At 50.1% G+C, this 19,036-nt stretch overlaps 1 protein-coding gene across 1 annotated transcript in view; it reads left to right on the top strand.

Moving 5' to 3' along the window:
• The window catches only part of NYAP1 (neuronal tyrosine phosphorylated phosphoinositide-3-kinase adaptor 1), a 436,069-nt gene that overhangs the window by 278,274 nt on the left and 138,759 nt on the right, over positions 1 to 19,036 (top strand). The window lies entirely within an intron of this gene.

Below are 19,036 nucleotides of genomic sequence, written 5' to 3'. Positions count from 1 at the left end.
AAGACACAGGTATCCACATGCAACACAAAAGGATTCATGGCTGCATGCAACAGAAAAGGATGAAAATCTGCATGCAACATAGCACTGCATGCAACAGAAAAGGATGCATGGCTGCATGCAACAGAAAAGGATGCATGGCTGCATGCAACAGAAAAGGATGCATGGCTGCATGCAACAGAAAAGGATGCATGGTTGCATGCAACAGAAAAGGATGCATGGCTGCATGCAACACAAAAAGATGCAAGGCTGCATGCAACACAAAAGGATGCATGGCAGCATGCAACACAAAAGGATGCATGGCTGCGTGCAACACAAAAGGATGCATGGCTGCATGCAACAGAAAAGGATGCATGGTTGCATGCAACAGAAAAGGATGCATGGCTGCATGCAACACAAAAGCGTGCATGGCTGCATGCAACATAGCGCTGCACGCAACACAAAAGGATGCATGGCTGCATGCAACAGAAAAGGATGCATGGCCGCATGCAACAGAAAAGGATGCATGTCTGCATGCAACAGAAAAGGATGCATGGATGCATGCAACAGAAAAGGATGCATGGCTGCATGCAACAGAAAAGGATGCATGGTTGCATGCAACAGAAAAGGATGCATGGCTGCATGCAACACAAAAGCGTGCATGGCTGCATGCAACATAGCGCTGCACGCAACACAAAAGGATTCATGGCTGCATGCAACACAAAAGGATTCATGGCTGCATGCAACACAAAAGCGTGCATGGCTGCATGCAACATAGCGCTCCACGCAACACAAAAGTATTCATGACTGCATGCAACACAAAAGGATTCATGGCAGCATACAACACAAAAGCGTGCATGGCTGCATGCAACATAGCGCTGCACGCAACACAACAGGATTCATGGCTGCATGCAACACAAAAGGATTCATGGCTGCATGCAACACAAAAGGATGCATGGCTGCATGCAACACAAAAGGATGCAAGGCTGCATGCAACACAAAAGGATGCATGGCTGCATGCAACACAAAAGGATGCAAGGCTGCATGCAACACAAAAGGATGCATGGCTGCATGCAACACAAAAGGATGCATGGCTGCACGCAACACAAAAGGATGCATGGCTGCATGCAACACAAAAGGATGCATGGCTGCACACAACACAAAAGGATGCAGGGCTGCATGCAACACAAAGGGATGCATGGCTGCATGCAACACAAAAGGATGCATGGTTGCATGCAACACAAAAGGATGCATGGCTGCATGCAACACAAAAGGATGCAAGGCTGCATGAAACACAAAAGGATGCATGGCTGCATGCAACACAAAAGGATGCATGGCTGCATGCAACACAAAAGGATGCATGGCTGCATGCAACACAAAAGGATGCATGGCTGCGTGCAACACAAAAGGATGCATGGCTGTGTGCAACACAAAATGATGCATGGCTGTGTGCAACACAAAAGGATGCATGGCTGCGTGCAACACAAAAGGATGCATGGCGGCATGTAGCACAAAAGGATGCATGCCTGCATGTAACACAAACGGATGCATGGCTGCATGCAACACAAAAGGATGCATGGCTGCATGCAACACAAAAGGATGCGTGGCTGCATGCAACACAAAAGGATGCATGGCGGCATGTAGCACAAAAGGATGCATGGCTGCATGCAACACAAAAGGATGCATGGCTGCATGCAACACAAAAGGATGGATGGCTGCACGCAACACAAAAGGATGCATGGCTGCACGCAACACAAAAGGATGGATGGCTGCACGCAACACAAAAGGATGCATGGCTGCACGCAACACAAAAGGATGCATGGCTGCACGCAACACAAAAGGATGCATGGCTGCACGCAACACAAAAGGATGCATGGCTGCACGCAACACAAAAGGATGCGTGGCTGCATGCAACACAAAAGGATGCATGGCTGCACGCAACACAAAAGAATGCATGGCTGCACGCAACACAAAAGGATGCATGGCTGCATGTAACACAAAAGGATGCATGGCTGCACGCAACACAAAAGGATGCATGGCGGCATGTAGCACAAAAGGATGCATGGCTGCACGCAACACAAAAGGATGCGTGGCGGCATGTAGCACAAAAGGATGCATGGCTGCACGCAACACAAAAGGATGCGTGGCTGCATGCAACACAAAAGGATGCATGGCTGCACGCAACACAAAAGAATGCATGGCTGCACGCAACAGAAAAGGATGCATGGCTGCATGTAACACAAAAGGATGCATGGCTGCACGCAACACAAAAGGATGCATGGCGGCATGTAGCACAAAAGGATGCATGGCTGCACGCAACACAAAAGGATGCATGGCTACATGGAACATAGCGCTCATGTCCGCACACAACACAAAAGCGTGCATGGCTGCATGCAAAACAAAAGCACCATGCCTGCATGCTACAGTTACACGCACATGGCTGCATGTCTTCAAGGAACTGTTTACACCTGGGTGTTTGGATTGACATGGTGGAATCACTAGGAACCAAAAGCAAGTTCAACACCTCCCACTTGACCTATATTTCTTTTGATTGAGACTCAATCAGCTCTAAAGGGCCATTTACATCAGAGACATGATTCACAGCAATTTTATATTTTTATTAAACCATTTTTTGCCATATAATCATTTCATTTTTTTGTAATCGAAAATATTTTTTAAAACATACATTGTGTTCAAAATGTTCTTTTCTTTTTTTCATTTACAAGAATGCTATACATTTGATATTTTTACAAAAAAAGTCAGCAGTCACTATGAAAGAATTCATTCACATGAAACTTTCTTTTTGACAACCACTATGTTTTGAACCACCAACACATGCTAGCCTCTAACACGCACATACACACTCATTCATAATCCACAACATATCATACCCTCCCGAAATCACATACACTAGATGGTCATACGAGAGAGACAGGTGTTTATTGGTCCTAGTGAACATGTTGCGGGCCGTTTATAGCATAAATTGGTCAACGCATGTTTCGGTGGTATAAAAAAGGATGTGCCCACCTTCTTCAGGCCTGCCAATATGAACGATTTTAGGCGAGTGGTTGAGGTATCTGTAACATTTCAGAAAAAACATCTCTCAAATGAGCCCATTTGTGTTGCGTGCAGTGCTATGTTCCATGTAGCCATGCGTCCTTTTGTGTTGCATGCAGCCATGCATCCTTTTGTGCTGCGTGCAGTTGAGGCGTGATAGCTACAGGTCTCAGCTCTGCTGGGGACTCGTGTCAGCCTCAGAGATGTCTGGAAGTCCGTGTCCTGTGTCGCAGATACTTCGAGATCCGTCAGGAGCCTTGAAAATGCAGACCGGCAAGATGCGTCTTTGGTGCCTGTTTGAACAGGGAGGTCGCTCCTTGACCACAAGGGAGATTTCTTCCGTCTTCCAGTCGACATGGAATGTCGAAGGCCATGATTTCTGTTTCAGAGTTTCGTCCAAGGTAATCTAAAGTCCTAGGGACTGGGGTCTTATACTAAGTTTAGGAGTTGGACTAACTCTAGGGTCCCCCCTATGGGAGGACCTGGGGAGGGGGTGGTTATACCCCTTCCCCTTTGTCCAGTTTCGCGCCAGAGCTGGGCTGAGTGCCCCATAACCGGTTTGAACTGGGAAATGCATGGAGCACCTTGTGTGCCCCAGGCAGTGTCTGAAAAACATGCACTGAATGGCACCGATTCTCTCCCAGATTTAGCAAGTCTGTCAGCAGGCACGGGGCCTCTCCAAGACTTAGCAAGTCCGCCAGCCAGTGCAAAGCCTCTCCCAGACTTAGCAAGTCCACCAGCAAGTTCTGAGCCTCTCCAAGACTTAGCAAGTCTGCCAGCAGGCGCTGATCCTGTCCCAGACTTAGCAAGTCCGCCAGCAGGCGCCGATCCTCTCCCAGGCTTAGCAAGTCCACCAGCAGGCGCCGATCCTCTCCCAGACTTAGCAAGTCCGCCAGCAAGTGCAGATCCTCTGCCAGACTTAGCAAGTCCGCCAGCAGGTGCAGATCCTCTCCCAGACTTAGCAAGTCCACCAGCAGGTGCAGATCCTCTCCCAGACTTAGCAAGCCCACCAGCAGACACTGATTCTCTCCCAGGCTTAGCAAGTCCACCAGCATTCGCAGATCCTCTCCCAGACTTAGCAAGTCCACCAGCAGACGCCGATCCTCTCCCAGACTTAGCAAGTCCACCAGCATTCGCAGATCCTCTCCAAGACTTAGCAAGTCCGCCAGCCAGTGCAAAGCCTCTCCCAGACTTAGCAAGTCCACCAGCAAGTTCTGAGCCTCTCCAAGACTTAGCAAGTCTGCCAGCAGGCGCCGATCCTGTCCCAGACTTAGCAAGTCCGCCAGCAGGCGCCGATCCTCTCCCAGGCTTAGCAAGTCCACCAGCAGGCGCCGATCCTCTCCCAGACTTAGCAAGTCCACCAGCAGGCGCTGATCCTCTCCCAGACTTAGCAAGTCCGCCAGCAGGCGCCGATCCTCTCCCAGGCTTAGCAAGTCCACCAGCAGGCGCCGATCCTCTCCCAGACTTAGCAAGTCCGCCAGCAAGTGCAGATCCTCTGCCAGACTTAGCAAGTCCGCCAGCAGGTGCAGATCCTCTCCCAGACTTAGCAAGTCCACCAGCAGGTGCAGATCCTCTCCCAGCCTTAGCAAGCCCACCAGCAGACACTGATTCTCTCCCAGGCTTAGCAAGTCCACCAGCATTCGCAGATCCTCTCCCAGACTTAGCAAGTCCACCAGCAGACGCCGATCCTCTCCCAGACTTAGCAAGTCCACGAGCAGGCGCTGATCCTCTCCCAGACTTAGCAAGTCCATGAGCAGACGCCGATCCTCTCCCAGACTTAGCAAGTCCACGAGCAGGCGCTGATCCTCTCCCAGACTTAGCAAGTCCACCAGCAGGTGCTGATCCTCTCCCAGACTTAGCAAGTCCACCAGCAGGCACCGATCCTCTCCCAGACTTAGCAAGTCCCTGAGCAGGCGCTGATCCTCTCCCAGACTTAGCAAGTCTATGAGCAGGTGCAGATCCTCTCCCAGACTTAGCAAGTCCATCAGCATTGGCAGATCCTCTCCCAGACTTAGCAAGTCCACCAGCAGACACTAATCCTCTGCCAGACTTAGCAAGTCTGCCAGCAGGTGCAGATCCTCTCCCAGACTTAGCAAGTCCACCAGCAGGCACCGATCCTCTCCCAGACTTAGCAAGTCCGCCAGCAAGTGCAGATCCTCTGCCAGACTTAGCAAGTCCGCCAGCAGGTGCAGATCCTCTCCCAGACTTAGCAAGTCCACCAGCAGGTGCAGATCCTCTCCCAGACTTAGCAAGCCCACCAGCAGACACTGATCCTCTCCCAGGCTTAGCAAGTCCACCAGCATTCGCAGATCCTCTCCCAGACTTAGCAAGTCCACCAGCAGACGCCGATCCTCTCCCAGACTTAGCAAGTCCACGAGCAGGCACTGACCCTCTCCCAGACTTAGCAAGTCCATGAGCAGACGCCGATCCTCTCCCAGACTTAGCAAGTCCACGAGCAGGCGCTGATCCTCTCCCAGACTTAGCAAGTCCATGAGCAGGCGCTGATCCTCTCCCAGACTTAGCAAGTCCACCAGCAGGTGCTGATCCTCTCCCAGACTTAGCAAGTCCACCAGCAGGCACCGATCCTCTCCCAGACTTAGCAAGTCCCTGAGCAGGCGCTGATCCTCTCCCAGACTTAGCAAGTCTATGAGCAGGTGCAGATCCTCTCCCAGACTTAGCAAGTCCATCAGCATTGGCAGATCCTCTCCCAGACTTAGCAAGTCCACCAGCAGACACTGATCCTCTGCCAGACTTAGCAAGTCTGCCAGCAGGCACGGGGCCTCTCCAAGACTTAGCAAGTCCGCCAGCCGGTGCAAAGCCTCTCCCAGACTTAGCAAGTCCACCAGCAAGTTCTGAGCCTCTCCAACACTTAGCAAGTCCGCCAGCAGGTGCAGATCCTCTGCCAAATTTAGCAAGTCTGCCAGCAGGCACGGGCCTCTCCAAGAATTAGCAAGTCCGCCAGCAGGCGCCGATCCTGTTCCAGACTTAGCAAGTCCGCCAGCAGGTGCCGATCCTCTCCCAGACTTAGCAAGTCCACCAGCAGGTGCAGATCCTCTCCCAGACTTAGCAAGTCCACCAGCATTCGCAGATCCTCTCCCAGACTTAGCAAGTCCACCAGCAGACGCCGATCCTCTCCCAGACTTAGCAAGTCCACGAGAAGGCGCTGATCCTCTCCCAGACTTAGCAAGTCCATGAGCAGGCGCTGATCGTCTCCCAGACTTAGCAAGTCCACCAGCAGGCGCTGATCCTCTCCCAGACTTAGCAAGTCCACCAGCAGGCGCTGATCCTGTCCCAGACTTAGCAAGTCCGCCAGCAGGTGCCGATCCTCTCCCAGACTTAGCAAGTCCACCAGCAGGCGCCGATCCTCTCCCAGACTTAGCAAGTCTGCCAGCAGGTGCAGATCCTCTCCCAGACTTAGCAAGTCCACCAGCATTCGCAGATCCTCTCCCAAACTTAGCAAGTCCACCAGCAGACGCCGATCCTCTCCCAGACTTAGCAAATCCGCGAGCAGGCGCTGATCCTCTCCCAGACTTAACAAGTCCGTGAGCAGGTGCAGATCCTCCCCCAGACTTAGCAAGTCCAGCAGCATTGGCAGATCCTCTCCCAGACTTAGCAAGTCCTGCCAGCAGGCGCAGATCCTCTCCCAGACTTAGCAAGTCCACCTGCAGACACTGATCCTCTCCCAGGCTTAGCAAGTCCGCCAGCATTCGCAGATTCTCTCCCAGACTTAGCAAGTCCACCAGCAGGCGCCGATCCTCTCCCAGACTTAGCAAGTCCGCGAGCAGGCGGTGATCCTCTCCCAGACTTAGCAAGTCCATGAGCAGGTGCAGATCCTCTCCCAGACTTAGCAAGTGCAGCAGCATTGGCAGATCCTCTCCCATACTTAGCAAGTCCACCAGCAGGCGCCGATCCTCTCCCAGACTTAGCAAGTCCACAAGCAGGCGCTGATCCTCTCCCAGACTTAGCAAGTCCATGAGCAGGCGCTGATCCTCTCCCAGACTTAGCAAGTCCACCAGCAGGAGCTGATCCTCTCCCAGACTTAGCAAGTCCACCAGCAGGCACCGATCCTCTCCCAGACTTAGCAAGTCCGCGAGCAGGTGCTGATCCTCTCCCAGACTTAGCAAGTCCATGAGCAGGTGCAGATCCTCTCCCAGACTTAGCAAGTCCAGCAGCATTGGCAGATCCTCTCCCAGACTTAGCAAGTCCTGCCAGCAGGCGCAGATACTCTCCCAGACTTAGCAAGTCCACCAGCAGACACTGATCCTCTCCCAGGCTTAGCAAGTCCGCCAGCATTCGCAGATCCTCTCCCAGTCTTAGCAAGTCCACCAGCAGGCGCCGATCCTCTCCCAGACTTAGCAAGTCCGCGAGCAGGCGCTGATCCTCTCCCAGACTTAGCAAGTCCATGAGCAGGTGCAGATCCTCTCCCAGACTTAGCAAGACCAGCAGCATTGGCAGATCCTCTCCCAGACTTAGCAAGTCCACCAGCAGACGCCGATCCTCTCCCAGACTTAGCAAGTCCGCCAGCATTCGCAGATCCTCTCCCAGACTTAGCGAGTCCACCAGCAGGCGCCGATCCTCTCCCAGACTTAGCAAGTCCACCAGCAGGCGCCGATCCTCTCCCAGACTTAGCAAGCCCACCAGCATTCGCAGATCTTCTCCCAGACTTAGCAAGTCCGCCAGCAGGTGCAGATCCTTTCCCAGACTTAGCAAGTTCGCCAGCAGGTGCAGATCCTCAACCAGAATTAGCAAGTCCACCAGCAGGCAAAGATCCTCTCCCAGGCTTAGCAAGTCCGCCAGCATTCGCAGATCCTCTCCCAGACTTAGCAAGTCCACCAGCAGACGCCGATCCTCTCCCAGACTTAGCAAGTCCACCAGCATACACTGATCCTCTCCCAGGCTTAGCAAGTCCGCCAGCATTCGCAGATCCTCTCTCAGACTTAGCAAGTCCACCAGCAGACGCCGATCCTCTCCCAGACTTAGCAAGTCCACCAGCAGGCGCTGATCCTCTCCCAGACTTAGCAAGTCTGCCAGCAGGTGCCGATTCTCTCCCAGACTTAGCAGGTGCATGAGCAGGCGCCAATCGTCTAACAAACTTAGCAAGTCCACCAGCAGACGCCGATCCTCTCCTAGACTTAGCAAGTCCACGAGCAGGTGCAGATCCTCTCCCAGACTTAGCAAGTCCACCAGCATTGGCAGATCCTCTCCCAGACTTGGCAAGTCCTGCCAGCAGGCGCAGATCCTCTCCCCGACTTTGCAAGTCCACCAGCACACACTGATCCTCTCCCAGGCTTAGCAAGTCCGCCAGCATTCGCAGATCCTCCCCCAGACTTAGCAAGTCCACCAGCAGGCGCCGATCCTCTCCCAGACTTAGCAACTCCACCAGCAGACGACGATCCTCTCCCAGACTTAGCAAGTCCACGAGCAGGCGCTGATCCTCTCCCAGACTTAGCAAGTCCATGAGCAGGCGCTGATCCTCTCCCAGACTTAGCAAGTCCACCAGCAGGCGCTGATCCTCTCCCAGACTTAGCAAGTCCACCAGCAGGCACTGATCCTCTCCCAGACTTAGCAAGTCCGCGAGCAGGCGCTGATCCTCTCCCAGACTTAGCAAGTCCATGAGAAGGTGCAGATCCTCTCCCAGACTTAGCAAGTCCAGCAGCATTGGCAGATCCTCTCCCAGACTTAGCAAGTCCAGCCAGCAGGCGCAGATCCTCTCCCAGACTTAGCAAGTCCACCAGCAGGCACTGATCCTCTCCCAGGCTTAGCAAGTCCGCCAGCATTCGCAGATCCTCTCCCAGACTTAGCAAGTCCACCAGCAGGCGCTGATCCTCTCCCAGACTTAGCAAGTCCGCGAGCAGGCGGTGATCCTCTCCCAGACTTAGCAAGTCCATGAGCAGGTGCAGATCCTCTCCCAGACTTAGCAAGACCAGCAGCAGACGCCGATCCTCTCCCAGACTTAGCAAGTCCACCAGCAGACGCCGATCCTCTCCCAGACTTAGCTAGTCCACGAGCAGGCGCCGATCCTCTCCCAGACTTAGCAAGTCCACCAGCATTCGCAGATCCTCTCCCAGACTTGGCAAGTCCGCCAGCACGTGCAGATCCTTTCCCAGACTTAGCAAGTCCGCCAGCAGGCGCAGATCCTCTCCCCGACTTTGCAAGTCCACCAGCACACACTGATCCTCTCCCAGGCTTAGCAAGTCCACCAGCATTCGCAGATCCTCCCCCAGACTTAGCAAGTCCACCAGCAGGCGCCGATCCTCTCCCAGGCTTAGCAAGTCTGCCAGCATTCGCAGATCCTCTCCCAGACTTAGCAAGTCCACCAGCAGACGCCGATCCTCTCCCAGACTTAGCAAGTCCACCAGCATACATTGATCCTCTCCCAGGCTTAGCATGTCCGCCAGCATTCGCAGATCCTCTCCCAGACTTAGCAAGTCCACCAGCAGACGCCGATCCTCTCCCAGACTTAGCAAGCCCACCAGCAGACACTGATCCTCTCCCAGGCTTAGCAAGTCCACCAGCATTCGCAGATCCTCTCCCAGACTTAGCAAGTCCACCAGCAGACGCCGATTCTCTCCCAGACTTAGCAAGTCCACGAGCAGGCGCTGATCCTCTCCCAGACTTAGCAAGTCCATGAGCAGACGCCGATCCTCTCCCAGACTTAGCAAGTCCACGAGCAGGCGCTGATCCTCTCCCAGACTTAGCAAGTCCATGAGCAGGCGCTGATCCTCTCCCAGACTTAGCAAGTCCACCAGCAGGTGCTGATCCTCTCCCAGACTTAGCAAGTCCACCAGCAGGCACCGATCCTCTCCCAGACTTAGCAAGTCCATGAGCAGGCGCCGATCCTCTCCCAGATTTAGTAAGTCCACCAGCAGGCGTTTTTCCTCTCCCAGACTTAGGAAGTCTGCCAGCAGGAGCAACTGCAGTGACAGACCTTCCTGCTCGGTGTGTGATACATTCCACACCGAGAGGAACTACAGGTGCAAATCCAGGGGGCACTACATGTGCCCACCCGCATGCACTCCCTGGGCCTAGAGGCGGCAGGGGGCTCTATTAAGGTCCACTTAGTTGCCTCAATGCCACCCGTTTCATGGCGGGCTCACTGCCATGGAAAGGGTGGTGGTTTGGCAATTTTGAAAATGTTCAGCGGTGCCACTGCAGCACCACCAGCATATTCCTGCCTCAGACCGCCATGCCACGGGATCCTGGCGGAGGCGACGTTCCAACCGCCACACTCAGAATGCGACGCACGGTTCCGCAGTGTGGCAGTGGTCGGCCCGCCACCACGAATACGGTGGTCCTATGGATCGCCATACTTATAATCAGGCTAAGCCTTCAGGCAAGCCTTCTTGCTCCACCCCCAAAGTCGATGGATTCATTTTATATTTGCCCAAATTCAATTAACAGAGCTCCAGAATCACTGTGGCAGGATAGAAAAAGTTACTTCTTCAACAAATCCGAGCACAATTCTTCATAAACGCCTTTTTGTCTTAGCGCCTAAACACTATCCCACTACATGAATAGTAATTCTATGCCTTCTATGCTAATGCCACCCGGAGACAGCGGAACAAACTAGATACATGAACAATAACTTGTTATATGAATGAATAAGGCTCAGTGAACCAGCGGAACGACCTTGAAGTTGTATATGTAGTTTGTGACTGAACCAGGGAAGGTTTATCGAGAGAGGCATAAACAATGAGAGCGGAAATAAATATATGTCAGCTTGACTGAGAGCTGCAGAAATTGTAAGGAAATGTGTGGGTGGGGGCACTGAGGAATTAATCTTGGATAAAATGGCTGTCAGGTCCTTCTTGAGGCCTGGTTAAAAAAAAAACAGAATATGAAAAGAAACTCGTTTTAAAGAAATCTGCACCATATTAATGAGAAGAAAAAAAAATACATATTTATTTATATATATATATATATCCAATCAGCAACTCTCACCACTTCCAACCCGCAATGCCAGTGGCGAAGAAGGAGACTCGGACCCCACAGCTCTTCAGGCAAAGAAGGTCTTTATTGCTTTCACAGCCTGCGATATATATGTATATATATATATATATATATATATATGCCCATCAATGTGTCCCCACTTCAAAGATGCACTCCACAGCAGATCCAGTAAAGGCAAAAGGCATTTTTAATTCAGATGTTCTTTGTTTCCCTAACGCGAATTGAGTGTAAATCCACATTTTGCACATTGTTAATAATGCACGAAAACACAAATCCATACACATTTTTCACTGGAGCTACAGAGTAATTGGCAGCTGACTGGTGGTAATCAAGTAAACGATGCTGCTCAGCGGCAGTGAGCAGGGAGAGGTAGGGGAGCTACAGAGATGGGGTTGAAAAGGCAAGCGAATCGGGGAGGGTGTGGGAGAAACAGCACATTTGCTGCAGGGTGGGTGAGCAACACGGGGAGTGTGGCGGGCGGACTGTAAAGAGGAATCATCGCAAAGGGAAGAAGAGGGGAAGGCCAGAAAAGACGCACTCCAGGGGCGGCTCTGGGCTCATGCCGGCCCTGGGCAGGGAGCATTGGTAGGGGGCCCCCTGAGGAACAGGTAGGGGGCCCCCGGAGGAACACAGGCGATGAGGCCAGTGAAGAGGGGTGTCAGGGTGTTTGGAAGTGGACAGAGCCGGAGGCCGCCAAATCCCTGCCAGGGGCCGCCACGCAAATATGTATCCATCCTCAGAGGATTATTATATTAAGGATATATATTGGCGTGGCGGCCCCTGGGGTTTGGTGGCCCTGTGCAGGTGCACAGCTTGCACATGCCTAATGGCGCCCCTGCGCACTCCCATTGATTGCTAAAAGCAAAACATGTATTGGCAAAGCCAATCGGTCTGATCTGTTAAAAGCAATTCATATCTACTGGTGTCGCTAATGCTAATTCTGTTTCACTTCGACAAATGGGAAAAACAAATGATTTTTTTGCTGATGCTGAACAGCATTTATAAAACCTTATAAGTGATGATGTCTAGGTGTGTATGCATCATGATAAGTGCACACATGCGTTATGATGCTACAGCCGCCCAGCATGATAACATATCTCATGCATATGTCACTATGCATACAGCGACCAAGAAAACACATGCGCACCCATAGAGTGCTAGATGAAAAAAGGTAGGGCCATATTATCAAGAAAGGGCGATACATCATCGCCGCTTTTATCAGCATGAAACTGCCGCTAAAGCGGTGATAATGGGCTTGATAATAGGCCCTTGTGAATTCCCATAGAAGCCCAGGTTCTGGTGTTAACCTGGGCTTCTATGGGAATTCACAAGGGCATATTATCAAGGCCATTAACGCCGCTTTAGGGGCAGTTTCCTGCCGATGAAAGCCGTGATAATGTATCGCCCTTTCTTGATAATATGACCCGTAGTTCCCTAAACGGAAGCAATGGAAGGATACAAGTAATGTGGAGAAGGCACGATAACGAAGAATTGCTTCAGAGGTTGAGACAAAAGAATACGGAGGAAATTCAGCGAATAAGAAGCAGAGAAATAAGACAGAGAGGAAGGCCGCCCAATCAAGAGTAAGGGGCGGGCTCAGAGCCCACCATGTCTGCATTTTAATTCATTAGTGACAATAAGTCTGTGATAACAACAGGGAAAGCTGGCTGTAGGCGAGACCTAAAAAAGAGTGCCCCTTAAAGCTTGTTGAAGAGTTTGTATAGAGAGTAAGATTGTTTGGGCATTGAAAGAGGCCGCTGGCGCATCAGGAGTCCGCCCAGCAGCTCTGCCACCAGCCATTACATGCTCCCGAGTGCCCCCGTGCCCTGCGCCCGCCCTCGCCCTCGGCACCGCTCCTCGGATGCTCGGGTACCTGTTCTGACGGGACGCCCGTCTCCAGGCGGCAGCACCGTCGCCTAGCAACCTGCCCAGCCGGCTACCCTCTGCCCCGGTTCCCATAGCAACCCCGACAATGAGGACCAGTGCGGATGCAGGCTGTGGGGGCTCTTCCTCGTCACTGTTATCTTTGAGAGGAAAAGGACGTGCGCCTTGAGGGGGCTTTGAGGCGCTGAGTGGATGACGAAAATAAGCATTAGAATGAAAACAACAGTAATAGCGGTTTGTTCACCGTCTGGATCTGTTAGTCAAAGCATTTACAGAGAACCAGTTTATATTCCACAGAGGCAGCCCTGGGTTGTTTTCAAGGTGGGGTTTGATGAGATGGGAGCACAGGCGCCCCAAACACACGCGTGCACTTGTACAGGTGTTTACTGGAATATACCACATTATGCAGCCACAAAAGCCAAATATGCGGCAATATGTGGCACACCCTGTGACAGTGCCAGCTTGACATTTTCCAGTTTCCTAAAGGGATTCCACATATAAGCAAAACACAGAGGTTTCTTAAGAAATGTAAATGTAAATGTACATGTATTTAATAAAGCACAAATCACCGACACGGTATCTAAGCGCTTGCTTAGGGAACCCGTCCTGGTATTCCCCTGTGAGATACCCCGGCAGGGTATCCACAAGGTGAAAGCCAGGCATCCCGCCACGAGGGGCCGTAGTGGAGATTAAGCAAGCCATTGCCCAGAGTCGCAGAGTGTGACCCCGTGAGTTGAGTAGGCACCGGAGCGAGAATTATCGAGTCCGTGGAATTTTAGAGCCCGAGACCCGCCGAGGCGTGGAGTCGAACCCTGGTCCACAGCTGATCTCAGCTTCCGGGTCTGCCACCTCTAACCACTGAGCCACACTTCTCCACAATCAATCAATGTATGTATGTGTAAAAAAGAAAAAAATATATATATATAGATATAGATATAGATATATATAGATAGATATCAGAAAAATGTTGCTGGAAGCCGTTACAGGATGCAAGGACTAGGGGCCAGATGTAGGAGCCCTAATACCGGTCAGTAACGGCCGAATTCGGCCGTTACCGACCGATATTAGGGTTTTCTGATGTAGGGGGCCTATATTTTACCGATTCTGTAAATTTACAGAATCGGTAAATTTACAGAATCGGTAAAATACCGAATCGGTATATTTACCGATTCGGTAAATCCATATGTAGCTGACACTCCTAAGAGTGCCACAGGCCCTTAAGAGTCGGTATTTTATCACCCAATCCTATTGGGTGGTAAAATACTGAATTCAGCTGTGCATGCACACCTGTGCCATGTGACACACAGACATGCCCTTAGGGCATGTATGTGTACCACATGTCACACAAGCCTGTACTTGGGGTGCTAGAGGGTGTCAAAGTGACACCCCCTGCACCCTGGCAGGATTCAGTATTTACCGATTCGGTATTGCCCATTGATTCCTATGGGCTTCAAGGCCCATAGGAATCAATGGGCAATACCAATTCGGTATTTACCGAATCGGTAAATACCGAATGTTACAGATTCGGTAATTCAAAATAAAAAATGACCTACATCTCCCTCCTTCTAATTTACCGATTCATAAATACCGAATCGGGTAAATTCGGTATTTATGAGTCGGTAAATTAGAGTTACCTACATCTAGCCCTTAGTCCCCTGTCCTGAGGTTTTACATAAAAAAAAAAAAATTTTGCCCCAGGGATGGGGTCCCTGGTTCCTAATTAGGTTCTGGGGAGAGGGCCCACCTGGCTCCCTCCCCTTTTAAAAAAATTAACAGCTCCGGGGGACGGGGTCGCGAGGGCCTAATAAGGCTTGGGAGGGGGGCTGCATGCCCTCCTCCCCCGTTTAAGGCCATTTGTCCCCAGCGGGTAGGGTCCCGATTTAATGCTTGGAGAGGGAGGCCACATGGCCCGCTCCCCTCTTTATTGGAGCTAGCCCCGGGAATGAATGAATGAATGAATGAAATGGGGTCCCTGTGGCAGATTAAGGGTCGTGAGGGGCCTGCATGCCTTCCTCCCCTTAATATATATGTCTTGCCGCCGGGGGATGCAGTCCACAGAAACCAAAGGCCAACCCTACGCTGCGCTAATCAACGGTGGAACGCAGTGTGGGGTGAGCAACCTTCTTGGGGTGCGGCCTCTGGGCCCGGCAGCCGACCAAGCCCTGTGGCCAACACCCCCTGTGCACAGCCGAAGGATCTGTGCAGCGTGGGGTCGGCTGCCCCTGGGGAGTTAGACGCAGAAGTATAATCAAACAAGAGAGGGAGGAACTATATGGACTAGTTCACTTCCCCTTCGACTGTAAGTAAATATCAATGAGAACCTGCTAGTGGGTGGATACTAGATATCATGTCTGGGAGAAAAACACATTTGTTTTTTATGAAGACCCTCACCCACCAACCTAGTTGGCGGCACGCTTCATCATCGTTAACTGAGAGCGGAGTTGTTCCTCAAGTTGCTCAATTTACAGATACTTTCAGAGTGAGCATCGTGAATCCCGTGAGGGGCCAGACCTGTAGTCACACATTTGTCAAGATCTCGAGCCCTCCATCCGTACCTACTGCGACCTGCTACCGGGATTCCGTCAACCTTAGTGCGTGAGACACATACTGGTCTAAACAATACCACACTTGACCTTCACTAACCTTTCTACGCACAAAGGTCCTGACGAAAGCCGGTATACTAATGAACCTGGCCGAAACATGTAGACCTCACAGGTTATTGGAGACATAACCCAACCTCTACACATATCTGCCGTTCTGTTTTTAATACTGCCAAAGACCCATTAATAAATTTCCAGAACTTTCCGGGACCCATTGGACAGTTTTTAACCTACACTTTTTCACTTCACTGCACTCTCACTGTACAAAACCCGCTCCGCTGTAATCAGGCGTCGAAGCACAACCGATGCGCACTCGACGCCTGGGGTGGGACCCAATGATGAAGCATGCCACCAACTAGGTTGGTGGGTGAGGGTCTTCATAAAAAAGAAATGTGTTTTCTTCATAAAAAACAAATGTGTTTTTCTCCCAGACAGAGTTAGATGCAGAACCTGACTGCTAGCCAAACCCAGTGGCCAACCCCGTGCTGTGCACTGTGAAAGGCAGTGTGCAGTGTGGCACTGGCTGCCTGTGGGGGGGGGGTTGCCTCCGGTTAAGTTGGCCACAGGATCTGTAGCCAACTCCCTGCTGTGCGCGGCCAAAGGCTGTGCGCCGCGGTGGGTTGACTGCCTGTGGGTCAACACCCCACTGCACACGGCCAAAGGCTTTACGTATGGGTTGGCTTTATTTATGGTTATAAAATATTGCTTTACGTTATTGAAAAACCTAGAAATTCACTGAAAAAAACAAAGGTAAAAGTAGCGCTATAGTTAAGTGAATATGTCAGTAGCAACATTAGCATTTGTATCTAAAAACAACACAGAAATTCACAAGGTAGGGTTAGCAGAGATAACTATAACTTGCTTCCCCGCCATGCACTGCTCAGGAACCCATATATCACATCACTCATGAAATGTCTTATGACATCATTTATGATCACTGATGACACCTCAAAAGATATTATTGATAACATCACCAATGACATCATCCAATGAGTGTGTTAGTTTGTTGTATAGTTTACATAGAGGCTGGTAACAACCGTGTTACTTCTCTACCTAATTTTGTACAATCTGTGTCCAGCTAATGGGTGTAAGTGTTTACAAAACAAAATGGGTGCCTGGGCCCTCCTCAGGGGCCACTGAAGCTTGCACCATCTATTACCCCTGCCAGTGCTGGCAGTGACAGTACCAACACAACTAATAACCATCATACTCCCACAATTGTGACAATACAGACTATTCCAGGCACTCAACAATACAAGGATTGCTTGAGGCAGAGATTAGTTCCTTTTAAAGTATATTGAATTACTACATGACTTTTGTTTTGCTCACTTTTAAATTACACAGACAGCGCCACCATGTGGCAGACTGTCACAAGTGCTGGTGTTGACAATTAAGTGCCGGTGCCGAGCACCGGAAACCACCGGCTCAAACTAAGCACTGCTATTGGCTATGCCAACACTTGCTATATGTATTTGTGCGACTCTTCTAAAGGCATTCATAATTTGCCAGAAAAATTTGAAAAGTATTATCATACAATTTATTTAGAAACTACAAAAGAATTTGAAAGCAAAACACCTCATGTTTATCCTGTATGCCATTCCTCACTTTGGTGATCATTATATACGCATTTAGGAGGGTATACAGCCTTTACAACGAAACTTTTACAACGAACTACCATTACAACGCAACTTTTGCAACGCAAACTATTACAACGCATTGCGCTGGGGGGCGCTCTAGGATAGGGAATAGGTTAATTTACTATCCAATAACCTTCCCTACTATCCACGGGGACTGGAGTTGGAATAGTAAATTAAACTATTCACTATCCAGCGCCCAAAAGCATTATGCGTTGTAATGGTATGCGTTGTAAAAATTGCGATGTAAAGGTAGGCGTTGTAAAAGTATGCGTTGTAACGTCATACATCCATTTAGGAGAGTATCTTGAAGAGCCACAATAATTCTAAAAGTGGAAAAGAGAGCTGCTCACACCAACTACTGCAGGTGTCCTGGTGCTACAAATCAGCACTGGCCCTCACTTCACACTCTCCACTGAAAGGTGGCTCTCATTCCTAAACTTCCAAAGGTTTTCCATGTGCAAATTTCACGATACCCAAAAATCCAAACAAGAAAAAATCCAACGCAGAGTCCCACTTTTGCCACAGAATGTTCTCAAAAATAAGTTTTTTCCACAAATTTGTAAATCCTCTGTTTTTGTGAATTCAAGCAGCACCCTCTCTTCTGAAGCCAGCTGATTTGATGCTAGACCTTCTCCACCTTAAATCCCTCCTTTTTTGAGCAAGGTGCCTCAGGCATAGAACACCTCTTTCCTGATCCCTAGAGAAAACCCTCACTTCTGGAACGCGTTACCTGAGCCCTAGAACCTATCTTTCCTGGAGCTGTGAATAGCACATCAGAAAGCGCCTACATACACATACCTTCACAATAGAACCCATCTTTCCTGGGGCTATGAATAGGAAATCGTAGTGCTTAATTTGTGCTGGTGCTTTCCGCTGCTCAGCACCAGCACTTACTTGCCAGCACCAGGGCTTATGACTGTCTGCCACATGGTAGTGGTGTCTGCCAATTTTGGTACAAGCACAACAACTTCTGTTTATTATTTAAATTTACATTTCAAATTAGTAGTTTTTACCTCCAAAGCCATTCTTGTACCTTTGGGGGGCTGTAATAGTATGAATGGTCACACCTTTAAGAGAGTGAAGATTAGTAGTGTGTTGGTGCTGCCAGTGTCCTCCTGTCAAGAGACCCGGCACTAAGTTGTTTACAAAATAAGCACTGTCATAAAGTACCTACATGTACTTACCTTCAAAAGATTTTGCTAATCAACATTTTGGCTGTAATATTTTTATTCCAAAATATTTAAAGCTCAATATTCTGGTACCATACCTTCAGGCATCCACACATCCACCCACACACTTATTCTTATTCTGGTTCCCCACACACTCATTCATCCACAATAAATCACACAACTCAGCAAGGATAAACAAGATAAACTAAACCAAAAGTAAAACATGCTGCTGCATACACTTGAAGGGTGTGTGTGTAAAAGATACAACACAGCAGTGGGAGTCCTTCTTAGGATGGCATTATGGTTAGTGGTCCTCAACACACAAGTGGAGAGGGAGAGGTCAGGCTACCGCACGCCCTCCTGAGACGCACATCAACCACAAATAAGTACAGTAGCTTTAGATAGGGCATAATTGACTGTGTTTCCATTTAAGAAAACAAGTTCAGGTCCAATTTGGACGTCGCAGAATTACTGTGCAAGTACCAAGGGAAGAGAAGGCCATCCTTAGGGAAGAGGAGCCTCACACATATATTTCTGTCAAGCTTCATCATCTGCAACCTCTCCCCACCCTGGCAGGACAATGCCACCAGGGCAGACGTGTCCTCCTAATGGACTCAAATTTGGAGGGAGTTCTTAGATAAAAAGCAACTGGTCCAATACGGGAACCAGATCAGAATATTAAAATACCTTGCGGTTCCCCGGTGAATCCCCTTTATTAAATCCCGTCCGCTGAAAAATAAATTCCATTATATCTTAAATGTAA

This window comes from Lissotriton helveticus, chromosome 12, assembly GCF_964261635.1.
Source record: "Lissotriton helveticus chromosome 12, aLisHel1.1, whole genome shotgun sequence".
Classification (NCBI taxonomy): domain Eukaryota; kingdom Metazoa; phylum Chordata; class Amphibia; order Caudata; family Salamandridae; genus Lissotriton; species Lissotriton helveticus.
Note: the sequence above shows the minus strand (reverse complement) of the source record. Positions and strands in the feature narration are given on the sequence as shown.